The 13,493-nt window shown below is 39.9% G+C and overlaps 1 protein-coding gene across 1 annotated transcript in view; it reads left to right on the top strand.

Annotated features, from left to right (window-relative positions):
• LOC119795635 (regulating synaptic membrane exocytosis protein 2-like) overlaps positions 1–13,493 on the top strand; it is a gene marked incomplete at its 3' end in the record, with an annotated part of 64,521 nt that overhangs the window by 38,690 nt on the left and 12,338 nt on the right. The window lies entirely within an intron of this gene.

Genomic DNA, 13,493 nt, shown 5'->3' with positions numbered 1-13,493 from the left:
CTGATGTCCTGCTGTTTTAATTGCAGCGTTGATTTCCAGCTGCCAGATTGATCCCCCCAGTGTTTCTTCCGCTTTTCTATCCATCTGTCAGCACCAGCAAGGGGGTCACCCCTTCCCACCGGTTTATCATTCCAAAAATGACCATGGCACGAATTTGTTTTCTGGGCCCTTTAAAAAGAAAGGGACCATATGGGTCCCTCCTTGATTTTTTCCCGTTTCTGCTGTATTTTGGACCTGGCCACCATTTGGTAGGGACGCTTTTTATATTTGTAGCCCCAGTCAACTAGTGTGAGGGTTTCCCTTTCTTTTGCTGTGGCTTTTTTCCCCTCCTTAAACCCCCCTCATGGAAGGGGTTTTATTGGCAGTATGTCTGAGCCTTCACTGTCCCCCCCATTGGGCACATCACCTCCCTTTTCCCCTCATATTTCCATGTCTTTTCCCCCTCTCCTTCCCCCTTTTTCGTCAGGACAAAGTCCGGGGGTTGGCGGGTTGGGGTATCATTTTTGGCCTCTATTATAAGCTGCTCCGCTTCCATTCTCTTCAATTTTTCCAATTCTTCATCTCGTCTTTTCTTCTCTTTTGTTTTTCTATTGTCTCTTTAAAATTTTTTAATCGTCTATTTTGTGCTTTCTCTTCCAACTCTTGCTCCTTGAGTCGTACAAGTGTTTCCGTTAGTTGCACCAAGTCCTGGTTTATCTCTTTTGCCAGTGATTCAGTTTCTTCCAAAAATAACTCTATCTTGGGATCTGTGTGGCCTTTGTATGTTGACTTGGTCCTAGGCTCTGAGCAGCAGGTGGGGCCTCTTGGGTATGGTAAATGTCTGCGACGTACTGGGGGTAGGGAACGGCTAAAGGTAGATTTTCTCCTTATGTTAGGTTTAAACACCAAACATTTTATTCAGTAACCTGTACAAAGAAAGACACAGAGAATTTAGTATAGTTTACTTGCAAGGAGAGGGGGTCAGAAACTGCATTCAGTTACAACCTCCAACCCACTCTGAAACAGTTTCCGCTTTCTCCAAGCCTTTATTAAGGAACGCCCTGGCTACAATGTTGGTTCCGACTGCTAAAAAGGAGGAGGGGGTGAAACCAGTCGGAACCAGAAGTTTTGCATCACATCATACAATATCATAAGATAAGGAGAGCTTCACTCCTCATCCGGTGCCAGTACGTGCAATCCTCCCCTTTCCACCAATCTCCATGACCTTGCTTCCTGCACACACTAGTAACAAGCATTAGAAAGACAGCAAGTGAAACATTTCAACACTTTGTGTAATACAAGTATACAGGAATATGCAAATGTGTAAATATGAATGTATAAGTATAATATGATTAAAGTAGAATAACTTGTACAATTAATCCAACACCTTACTTCTGGGGTTTTATCCCATCCGTCATAATCACCGCTGTAATCATACTCTCCCTGCTGTGTGCTACTCATTTCTTTTTCTGTTTCTTCCTCTTCTTCTAAAACTAATTTAAGTTGCCCTGTAATCTTTCCCTTCCTGCCTGACTCTATCACAACTGGGTACTGACCTGCTGCGCTAGGGTGATAAGGTGGTGGTTTATGATCAGTGTAATCAGGGGCTGTTGGGCTCTTTTGGTGTTCTACTTTGAAATATTGCAGGATGTCTCTCTGTTCAGCATGCCTCTGTTTTTTTATGCAAAAGCATTTCTCAATCTTTCTTCAACTTCATCACAGCATGAAGGATCAAAGCTGCCTTCTTTAGGCCAACGATTTTTCCCAGATGTCATCTTATGCCATTTGGTCATGCATTTTTGAATTTTACGTTTATTGGATGGGTGTGTCAATATTACCAATTTGGCTAGCGTCAGCCCGTCAGACTGTTGTTAGCTCATATTGATTCCCATGGCTACTAGCAGTCACTCAACCGTCAGGTCCATGCTTATTCACCAGTCTTTGTAATCCTCAGTTAATTTTTATCTTAACTGGTTCTGCTCTCTTCAATACAGATCGTGTTTATTTTGTTTTAGTTTCTTTCTAGTTAATTTACTTCCTAAATTTAGATCTTTTCAATTTCGAGATAAAATCTTTAATAAAACAAATTTGTAATGTTATTTTGCACTTTCACTAATTCTATACTTTATATATTTTACTTTATGTAGACTATAGTTTGTAATAATATATACTTATAATATCTTTATCTTATAAAGCTTACAATTTCTTCCAATCTTATTTAGGAATTTTGTTAATTTATTTCATTCTCATAAGTCTTGTGTTTTTTTTCAGTTATCAATTTTGTTTTCCAATCCTTATTAATGTTCAGGTTATTCTTTTTAACTATATTCTGTACTAAATACTTCTATTAATTTATTATTATATCTTTAAGCTTTATCTATATTATAATCTTTATTTATTAATATCACCCACCCCTTACCTCCCCTCAGTTACTCAACTCTTTCACTCTACACACTAACACAGACACACAAGACAAATGATTATATATATATATTTACAGTGCACTTCTTCTTTCTACGTTTTTCCCTGCTGCCCCGGCTGCACCCAGATAACTGGAAATGCATAGACGTCCTCCGGATGGTCGAGCGGTACTATTCTCCGATTATCGCTTAACCGGAAATATTCTGGCTATCCCTTAGCCTGGCTATCGCTTAGCCTCTCAATACCTTTTCCTCACTGTTTCCTACAGTGGCACAATACCTTTTCCTCACTGTTTCCTACAGTGGCACAATACCTTTTCCTCACTGTTTCCTACAGTGGCACAATACCTTTTCCTCACTGTTTCCTACAGTGGCACAATACCTTTTCCTCACTGTTTCCTACAGTGGCACATATTACAATACCTTAATACTACTTAAGCCGTCTCGTGGAGCACCCTGACTTCCTTAGTCACTGATACCCTCACGTAACACGCATACACTATTGGTTCCGGATTTATGGCTTCCACAGACTATGTATCAATCTGTCCCTTTACCAATCATCCGCTCAGAACAACCCGTGTTAAGCTTAACTTATTTACAAAATAATTCAAACACAGGACAGTTTAACACAAACATTAATAACACTTAAAACATACATTCATATATACATTTATACATACCTGGACCCTTCCTGAGCTTAACCTGCCTTTATATACTCTTATATAAATTCTTATCAAATTTGGAAATTACTTTATTAAATTTGGAAAACTAGGTTCTTTTAGGAGAGCTTTGTGACGTCTGACCCCCACAAGCAGTAGTCGGAGGCTGGTTCCCCACTAATTTAGAAAATTATAACGAATTGACTCACCTTTAAATGGTGAATTATGGGCCCTTGGGGTTCCACGCTCTCCAGCTGGTGCCTGCAGATCGTCCGACGTCCCCTTTTTGCTTTCCTCCTGCAGCTGGCTCGCCAATTATGCCGTCTATAATTCTCTTCTTGACGACTTAAAATTGAAGCTAAGTTTTATAAAAATTCAAAGTTCTTAAAAAGCAGAAAAAGACTCAAACCAAGATCAAAAAATTCAGGCAGGGGCAGCTGAGTCCGGGTCCAGTGTGTTTATTGCTGAACACAACACATTTACAATGAGCTGGTCAGCGGTGAGCCGAAGCTGAACAAATGGTGATGCCAGCTCCCTTTTATACATTTCTTATTGGTGGAAAAACCCCCTTCAGAACATATTTCAGTCATTGGTAAAGGTCACATTGATATTTATCTGCAAAACACGGTGACATTCATAGACACATCTCATTCTTGTGAGAGCAATCTCTCAGGCCATGAAAACATCTGGTGCATTCAAATCAGAAACTTATGACGGTTTAGTCAAAAACATGTCAGCCCTTGCTTCAAGCCATGTCAGTCTACCATACTGCTCCCCCCTCGTCTCATCACCCTTTCTGGGACCATTACGGCTCCGTGTGCTTTGAAAATAACAACTCTTTTGTATGGCCAGATTTTTGCTGAACTGGGCTACCTTGAGATGTCAAATATTTCATTTTTATTGCGGGTGCTTTCTTATCACTAAGGGGCCTCAACCCTGCGTTGTCCTGTAGACCTCACTCCCATTGGCGCCATCTGCAACAAATACACACACTCGCTCCTCTGCTTCTCTCCTCTCTGGCCTCGAATGGCTCTTATAACAGTATTTGGGAAAACAACTTTAAACTTATAAAACATTAACTTTATTTTATCTTATGATTAGTGCAGATTGATACACAACAGGTGCTTGATTTCCTGTGACCATGGAGCTGACTAGAACACCTGACTCCAATAATTTTGACGGATGAACAAATACTTTTGGCGACATAGTGAAACCCATTAAATACGGTGGGATTTCTAAAATAACGCAGCAGATTTAGTCTTTATTTTGCTTTTTACATTTAAATCTATTATTTCTGTAGCAGAGGTCAGCAGTTGATGTTTTACTCATTTTATTTTTGTAAGCCATTGCTGCAGCTGGTGTATGTTTAGCCCTTTAACAGACATTAGTTTAACACATATGAGCACATAAACAAAACGTGGTTTACAGGATTGATTAGCGTGAGTTCTGCATTTGAGAGGAATAATGAAAGGTAATAAAGTTAATTTTTTGGCCGGTCAAAAATAAAACAAGACTGTATACCTACAAGCTATTCATCTGAGGAAATTATTAATGTTTAAAACAATCACTGATAGAAATCATACAAAAATAAGTGGAGGAACCTTTATCCAACATTTAGGTTGTTTTAACTCTTGATTGATTGATTTTTTGATAATTGATTTTGCTCATATAGAGGCTTCCAAAAGTCTCTAAAAATATCCAGAGCTCTCCTGAATACCTACAAATAATCTATCTGTGGATTAAATCTTTAAGTAAAGATTCTTCCTGCATCAAGGCCAAGATATTAGATATTTAAAAGTAAATCAGGTGTGAACCAGATATCCCCTTAATGAACACATCCAAATATGTTTCTGATTCTGGGCATCTCAATGCTTTGTTTGGAAAGTGTCTCCAATACAGAGTTTTAATGTGTTTGTATTTGTAGATAAACCAAATTAAAAGCACAGATTAGTTACTAAGGCAAAAACATCATAAACCAAAGCTTTTGTGCAGTCTTCCTTTTAAAACGTCAGAACAAATTTTGTCCACTAGAGGGCGATGTAGCATTAGTCATTGTGGAAACTCAGTTTGAAGTCACAGAAACCCAATAAAATAGGGTGACCATATTTTCATTTGGGAAAACCAGGACACCTTGGAGCGGGGGGGGGGGGGGGGGGGGGGGGGGGGGGGGGGGTGATATTGAAAGAACAAATGTCTCATCATCGGGATTTGCTCCGTGATCAGAGGAAATGTTACTTGGCGCAGAACAGTTGTGAAAATTTGAAGTTCAGTTTCATATAATAATACAACTCTGTGAATAGTTCCGTCTGAAATGAATGAAAATAGTTGTTTTAATGGTTATAGAGTCAGATATGTGGCGGTAATGTTTGATTTATCTAAAGGTTTTTATCTGTTACTGTGTAAATGGGTTTGGCTGTAATTTAAGGACAGATTCTAATATATCTGCAAAGTGGGAACTATAAATCTGATAGGAGTTTAATTTTTTTATTGTTGTTTTGCACAATATGCTTAACTAAGTATTTTTTGTTGTTGAATATTAGAGATTTTGCAGATATATTTTGTAGATACATTGTTTAGATTTACTTATATATTTCTAACCCTTTTATAGAATAGATTAGAAAATCCCTTTATTGTCCCACAATGGGCAAATTTACAGCAGCAAAAAGATTATTGAAAATGGTCACACAAATGAGGACCTTAGAAAAATGTATAAGAATAACATAATAGGGAAGAGTTAAAATATAAACAATAAAATCCTGTAAAGTGTTTTAACAATATAAAACTGGAGAATAAATAACCAATATGCAGCTATGGACATTTTTACAATAATGGATATTTTAAAATAGCAGCAACATCAGAGATGTGCAGAATGACAGCAGCAGGTTATTTAACTGACTAAGGTTTCTATCATTACATTTGATTTGATTTGTGCCTGCTCCCGCTGGTTGGAACGTTTATTCCACTCTGGATTCTTGTGAGTGTAGTCTTTGTACACTTTAACTTTTACCGCCTTATGCTGTAATAAATAAATAAACAAACAGTTTTGAAAACCTCGGTATTCATTATTTTCCTGCTTTGTGTGTCAACTTTCACGGTTGCTAAGCAACAGAGCATACGGCGGTAAAACCCGCCGAAGGGTGGACCTATTCGAATTTACAGACAGAACTCTTCCGGCCTCCGTATTTTCAAGGACTTCGAAGGATCCAGTCTAGGTAGACCGCGTCCTTGGAGGATGCAGCCCAGGTTTTCGAACAGAGCCTCTGTTTAAGAACAGGGCTGCCCGCACTGACGCGGCTCAGGGATTACGTCACACGGAGCGTCGTGCGCATGAAAATCAGGACATTTCCTCACTTTCTAAAAAAAACCCGGGACGCCCGGGACAGGACGTGAAATACGGATATGTCCCGGGAAATACGGACGTTTGGTCACCCTACAATAAAAAACCCTAAAATTAGACTGTTACCACTGTGCCATAAAAAGAGTGAGAATGAACAAGGATGCTGATTTTTGTGAAGGGGTGGGTATTTTTCCTCTTGTGTCACAGAGAGTCCATAAGAGGCAAGCTGCAGGTCAAGGAGGTGGAAAACTGAGACAGGATCAGCCCTAAAGGCCTCCTTAGCAGCCAGGATACAGAATACGTCACTTGTGATATTTTACACTCCCTCATTTTACTGCCCCATGTGAAATAATACACAGCAGACTCACCCAGTAAGCCTCCTGCTCACTCACTCATACACACACAGACACACCCACCCCCACTAGTGCAGCACACACAGGGGTGCGTTGGCGATGGAGGCGTACACATACACCTCTGCATAGGCGTACGCTCTCACACAACCGCTCAGTGCCCGGCAGCTGTCCAGGCAGGCTGGCAGGCAGCAGGCTCAATCAGATAAATATGAGGCTTGTAATGCGACCACAGAGACAGGGCTGATGGGATCAATAAAGAACGGCACTGCAGGTCATCAGGAGAACACAGCAAGAGGATAAATATGGACTGGCTCATTGGGAAACAGAGCAGCGACACTGACGGGTACACAGGACTCTATCTTCTCTAGTGTGTTCTCTCACCATTCTGACACAGATCAGACAGACTGATTTCTTACTCTGCTGTATTCTGTCTTTTAGTGGAGTAATTATGAAATTTATTATTGCATCCTGGTACTCTAACTGACAACTTCAAGACTCTCATTTGTTTAATTGATAAAGCTCAGTTAGAGCATAGTTAGAGTGGCCCAGGTTATCCTGAGCTAGCTCTATAGTTATGCTGCTATAGGCTTAGAATGCTGGAGGACATAGGGGCCACTTTCCATCATTCTGCTTCACCTTTTCTATTTTCTACTACAGTTTTTTTAGGTCAACCTCTAACTCTACTCTCTCATCTTTTCTCATTATAGTAGCTTCAAATGGTCTTTTCCTGTTTGGCTGTGACACCATCTTGGAGGGAAATATCAGCTGTGCTGTTCCAATCAACACCTTTGTTTATAGATGTTGGATCTTGGTCCTCTTTTCTTACTGTGACTAACTCAGAGCTCGTCTGCTGTGCTTCTTTTTCTGTGTCTGCTTCTGTCTCCTTGAACTCCAGTCGGAGATGACTGGTGTCACTAAGTCTGGTTCTGCTGGAAATGTCGTCCTGTTAAAAGGGAGTTTTCCTCTCCACTGTCGTTATAATCATCCTCAGTGTGAGGGATTGTTTTTGAGTCAATGAGTCGACAAAATCAGTTGGTTTTTTCTTACATAGACAACTTTGAGCACTGTATGATCCGGTTGGATTGCCTCTGTAAAGGGTCTTGAAATGACATGTTGTGAATTGCCACTACATCAATAAACTATTGATTTAAATTGGATTAGGTAAGAAATGACTAACTATTTATCTAAGAAGTATTAGAAATTGATTCTGAACCATAAGATTCATTCTTAGGCTTCAGTTTGCTTCAACTTGATCACAGTTTAAATGACGTTCCATTTAAACTCTGTCCAGGAAGTGTTTAATTATTCTGAAAAGCTTTCTTAGAAGACTCTAGCTTACCTTACTGTCACCTTTTTCATTGGAAGCTTCTTCAGTCTTTGGATTAATGTCATGCAATTTTAAAGAGTTCCGATTCATGGCAAAAGCTCAATTGATCTAACTGTTGCAGCTTCTAAGTGTATTACGGAAATCAAGGATATAATGAACCTTTATTACTGTCTTGATTAGAGGGAGCATGTTTAAAAATACTCTTTAGTATGTCTCTTTAGTTGGAAGCTGGACATTGCTAACATACTGCTCTCTAAGATTAACTGTGATGATTAATAAGTGGTGTTCAGATGTTTGAGCATATTTGCCTAAAGTTTCCTCAGCTGCAATTTTCTCTCTGTTTATCTTAATGTGACATTTACTCCAAAACCGGTACAAGGAAGAGGCTAAAGTGGCAGCTTCGTGTGTCAGCCTTTGACATGTGAGCTGGCTATGTATCTGCTGCTGCGTGTTGGTTTGTTTGACGTCGGCTTCAGTTATGGGGACCAGATGGGGTTTTGGGGGGGGGGGGGGGGGGGGGGGGGGGTATTTTCAGCATTTTTAAATACCAGCTTTCATCATTTTGTTATTAACTCCAAAAAAATTGATGCTGAATTTCAAAGTTTTAGTTTTAATATGAGCTAAATATAGTGATACCATAATTATATATATATATAATTATATATATATATATATATATATATATATATTTTTTTTTTTTATCAAGGAGTGGTATTGTTTGTCTCTGTTTATGTGCAGTAATTTGGTCTGCTGAAATTAGTTATGCACTAATATGAAAATCCGATCTGATATTAATATCCTAGAATAATATTGGCTTAATGGACAATAACTAATATTTACCAATATTATATAATATATTTCTCCACCTTTTGGACAACATGAAAAACTGCTAACTAGGGCTGAAGCAATTAATTGCATTCATTGTGATTAATCAATTATTGAAATACACTATATTGCCAAAAGTATTTGCTCACCCATCCAAATTATTGGAATCAGGTGTTCCAATCACTTCCATGGCCACAGGTGTATAAATTCAAGCACCTAGGCATGCAGACTGTTTTTACAAACATTTGTGAAAGAATGGGTCGCTCTCAGGAGCTCAGTGAATTCCAGCGTGGAACTGTGATAGGATGCCACCTGTGCAACAAATCCAGTCGTGAAATTTCCTCGCTCCTAAATATTCCACAGTCAACTGTCAGCTGTATTATAAGAAAATGGAAGTGTTTGGGAACGACAGCAACTCAGCCACGAAGTGGTAGGCCACGTAAACTGACGGAGCGGGGTCAGCGGATGCTGAAGCGCATAGTGCGAAGAGGTCGCCAACTTTCTGCAGAGTCAATCACTACAGACCTCCAAACTTCATGTGGCCTTCAGATTAGCTCAAGAACAGTGCGCAGAGAGCTTCATGGAATGGGTTTCCATGGTCGAGCAGCTGCATCCAAGCCATACATCACCAAGTGCAATGCAAAGCGTCGGATGCGGTGGTGTAAAGCACGCCGCCACTGGACTCTAGAGCAGTGGAGACGCGTTCTCTGGAGTGACGAATCGCGCTTCTCCATCTGGCAATCTGATGGACGGGTCTGGGTTTGGCGGTTGCCAGGAGAACGGTACTTGTCTGACTGCATTGTGCCAAGTGTAAAGTTTGGTGGAGGGGGGATTATGGTGTGGGGTTGTTTTTCAGGAGCTGGGCTTGGCCCCTTAGTTCCAGTGAAAGGAACTCTGAATGCTTCAGCATACCAAGACATTTTGGACAATTCCATGCTCCCAACTTTGTGGGAACAGTTTGGAGCTGGCCCCTTCCTCTTCCAACATGACTGTGCACCAGTGCACAAAGCAAGGTCCATAAAGACATGGATGACAGAGTCTGGTGTGGATGAACTTGACTGGCCTGCACAGAGTCCTGACCTCAACCCGATAGAACACCTTTGGGATGAATTAGAGCGGAGACTGAGAGCCAGGCCTTCTCGTCCAACATCAGTGTGCGACCTCACAAATGCGCTTCTGGAAGAATGGTCAAAAATTCCCATAAACACACTCCTAAACCTTGTGGACAGCCTTCCCAGAAGAGTTGAAGCTGTTCTAGCTGCAAAGGGTGGACCGACGTCATATTGAACCCTATGGATTAGGAACGGGATGTCACTTAAGCTCATATGTGAGTCAAGGCAGGTGAGCAAATACTTTTGGCAATATAGTGTAATTGTCAACTAATTTAGTAATCGATTAATCTGTAACCGGATTTTAGAGACCTAGAAATATGCCTTTAGGTGACAGATCAACCAACCCTTGAGCAGTAATTATACCATAATTGTTAAAAGAAAGAAGAAATGTATGTATATATATATATATATATATACACTCACCGGCCACTTTATTAGGTACCCCTAATAAAGTGCTAGTAACGGGTTGGACCCCCTTTTGCCTTCAGAACTGCCTCAATTCTTCGTGGCATAGATTCAACAAGGTGCTGGAAGCATTCCTCAGGGAGTTTGGTCCATATTGACATGATGGCATCACACAGTTGCCGCAGATTTGTCGGTTGCACATCCATGATGCGAATCTCCCGTTCCACCACATCCCAAAGATGCTCTATTGGATTGAGATCTGGTGACTGTGGAGGCCATTTGAGTACAGTGAACTCATTGTCATGTTCAAGAAACCAGTCTGAGATGATTCCAGCTTTATGACATGGCGCATTATCCTGCTGAAAGCAGCCATCAGAAGTTGGGTACATTGTGGTCATAAAGGGATGGACATGGTCAGCAACAATACTCAGGTAGGCTGTGGCGTTGCAACGATGCTCAATTGGTACCAAGGGGCCCAAAGAGTGCCAAGAAAATATTCCCCACACCATGACACCACCACCACCAGCCTGAACCGTTGATACAAGGCAGGATGGATCCATGCTTTCATGTTGTAGACGCCAAATTCTGACCCTACCATCCGAATGTCGCGGCAGAAATCGAGACTCATCAGACCAGGCAACGTTTTTCCAATCGTCTATTGTCTAATTTCGATGAGCTTGTGCAAATTGTAGCCTCAGTTTCCTGTTCTTAGCTGAAAGGAGTGGCACCCGGTGTGGTCTTCTGCTGCTGTAGCCCATCTGCCTCAAAGTTTGACGTACTGTGCGTTCAGAGATGCTCTTCTGCCCACCTTGGTTGTAACGGGTGGTTATTTGAGTCACTGTTGCCCTTCTATCAGCTCGAACCAGTCTGGCCATTCTCCTCTGACCTCTGGCATCAACAAGGCATTTCCGCCCACAGAACTGCCGCTCACTGGATGTTTTTTCTTTTTCGGACCATTCTCTGTAAGCCCTAGAGATGGTTGTGCGTGAAAATCCCAGTAGATCAGCAGTTTCTGAAATACTCAGACCAGCCCTTCTGGCACCAACAATCATGCCACGTTCAAAGTCACTCAAATCACCTTTCTTCCCCATACTGATGCTCGGTTTGAACTGCAGGAGATTGTCTTGACCATGTCTACATGCCTAAATGCACTGAGTTGCCGCCATGTGATTGGCTGCTCAGAAATTAAGTGTTAACGAGTAGTTGGACAGGTGTACCTAACAAAGTGGCCGGTGAGTGTATATATATATATATATATATATATATATATATATATATATATATATATATATATATATATATATATATATATATATATATAAAAAACCTTTAGCATTTAAGATAAAAAAGTTTTTGTCTGTCAGTATGCTCTAACAGCTTTAAGGAACCGTTTGCTATCTGATTATGAATCAATTAATCAAGAAAGTAATCTACGGATGAACAATGAATTTGCTAAATAATTGTTAGTTGCAGCCCTACTGCTAACACAGTGCTAACTTTGCTTCAGTGCTTCATTTAAACACTTATAATCCTGAGCTGCATCACAATCATATGACTGACCCAAAACAGGAACATTGGTAGTTAATGTCAGCCCAGTTTAACTGATATCAAGATGTATGAAAATAAGGAAAATTTGCAGATACTGATATTAATGTAAGTATACTGTGCGTCCCTGGCTTAAATGATCATTTACAATAATTGACTTTGATACCTTTCAGTAAATACGTAGAATAGAATAGAATAGAATAGAATAGAATAGAATAGAATAGAATAGAATAGAATAGAATGGAATAGAAAACCTCTTTATTGTCCCACAATGGGGAAACTCTGGTGTTTACAGCAGCAAAAAGATTGTAGAAAAAATAGTCACACAAATGTGGACCTTAGAAAAATTTGTAATAATAGCATAATAGTGAAGATTTAAAAGATAAACAATAAAATACTGTACTGTAAAGTGTTTAAACAATATAAATACTGGGAATAAATAACCAATATACAGCTGTGGACATTTTTACAGTAATGGATGTTTGAAAATTGCAGCAACATCAGAGATAGCAGCATGTTATTTAACTGACTAAGGTAGAAACTATGCAAAATCAGCAGGAATGTAACAACTTATAGAGGTTGTTGATATATTCTTAATATGCATGATATTAATGTAGTTATCGTTATGTTCTTTTAATTCTTTTTTTTTTCTGGCTTTGTAGCTCCTTCTACAATTGTTGCTTAAAATCTTTTTTGACTTCAACTGTATGTGTTAGTAAACACTTTTTAGTATGCCAACTGATTGCTGACCTATGATTACTATTTCGAAACACTACAGCAAATTACAGCGATTAGCTGTTTGAAATTAGGATTTATAAAGAGCAGTGGAGGATAAAAAAAACCTCTGTTTATAAATAGTCTCACTCTGCATCAATAAATTAAACAATTGCCACCAGAGGCAAACAAATTGCAAACATGAGAGACTATATGCTTGTCTTTTTAGGGCAAATCTGAGTTTTGGTTTGTAATGACTCTTATTAAATAAACTGAAGCCAAATTAGCACAAATATTTTTGTTGTTGTTTTTTTTCTGCGTTATCTCATGCAGGCCAGTTAGTTATACGTCAGCGTGAACACCTAAATTCGGCCAATCATATATCTACGGTCATCTGTCAATCCAATTTTTTTGGTCATAGCATCTTGATTCATATGTTGCAGCTAATATACGCAAGGGTTGAAATAAGAAATAAGAATAATTTACTTTCCCATTGAGTTCCATCCCAGTGTTCACGGGGATGGACGTCTGTGTCTTCAGCAGGCGTAGAGCTAACAGAACTGGCAGCGTTGCGAGGCAAGGGCTCAAATATGTACGGCTGTAAGCCTTCTACACCAAACCAAGCTTCTGCCGCCCTGGCGTCCTCTTCTACAATATCTTCGTCCCCGCTTTCCTCCTCTAAATAAGAAATGTATGACAGAGGAGCACCATCCACGACCTCCGACACTAAACTCTCCTCCTCTTGCATGTTTCCGCTGTCCATAGCGTTCCTTGACAGTGTCGTTTCTAAGTCACCAATTTAGTGCTACTTGGTCCC

Source organism: Cyprinodon tularosa, unplaced genomic scaffold, assembly GCF_016077235.1.
Source record: "Cyprinodon tularosa strain WSP-4 unplaced genomic scaffold, ASM1607723v1 ctg519, whole genome shotgun sequence".
Taxonomy (NCBI): domain Eukaryota; kingdom Metazoa; phylum Chordata; class Actinopteri; order Cyprinodontiformes; family Cyprinodontidae; genus Cyprinodon; species Cyprinodon tularosa.
Note: the sequence above shows the minus strand (reverse complement) of the source record. Positions and strands in the feature narration are given on the sequence as shown.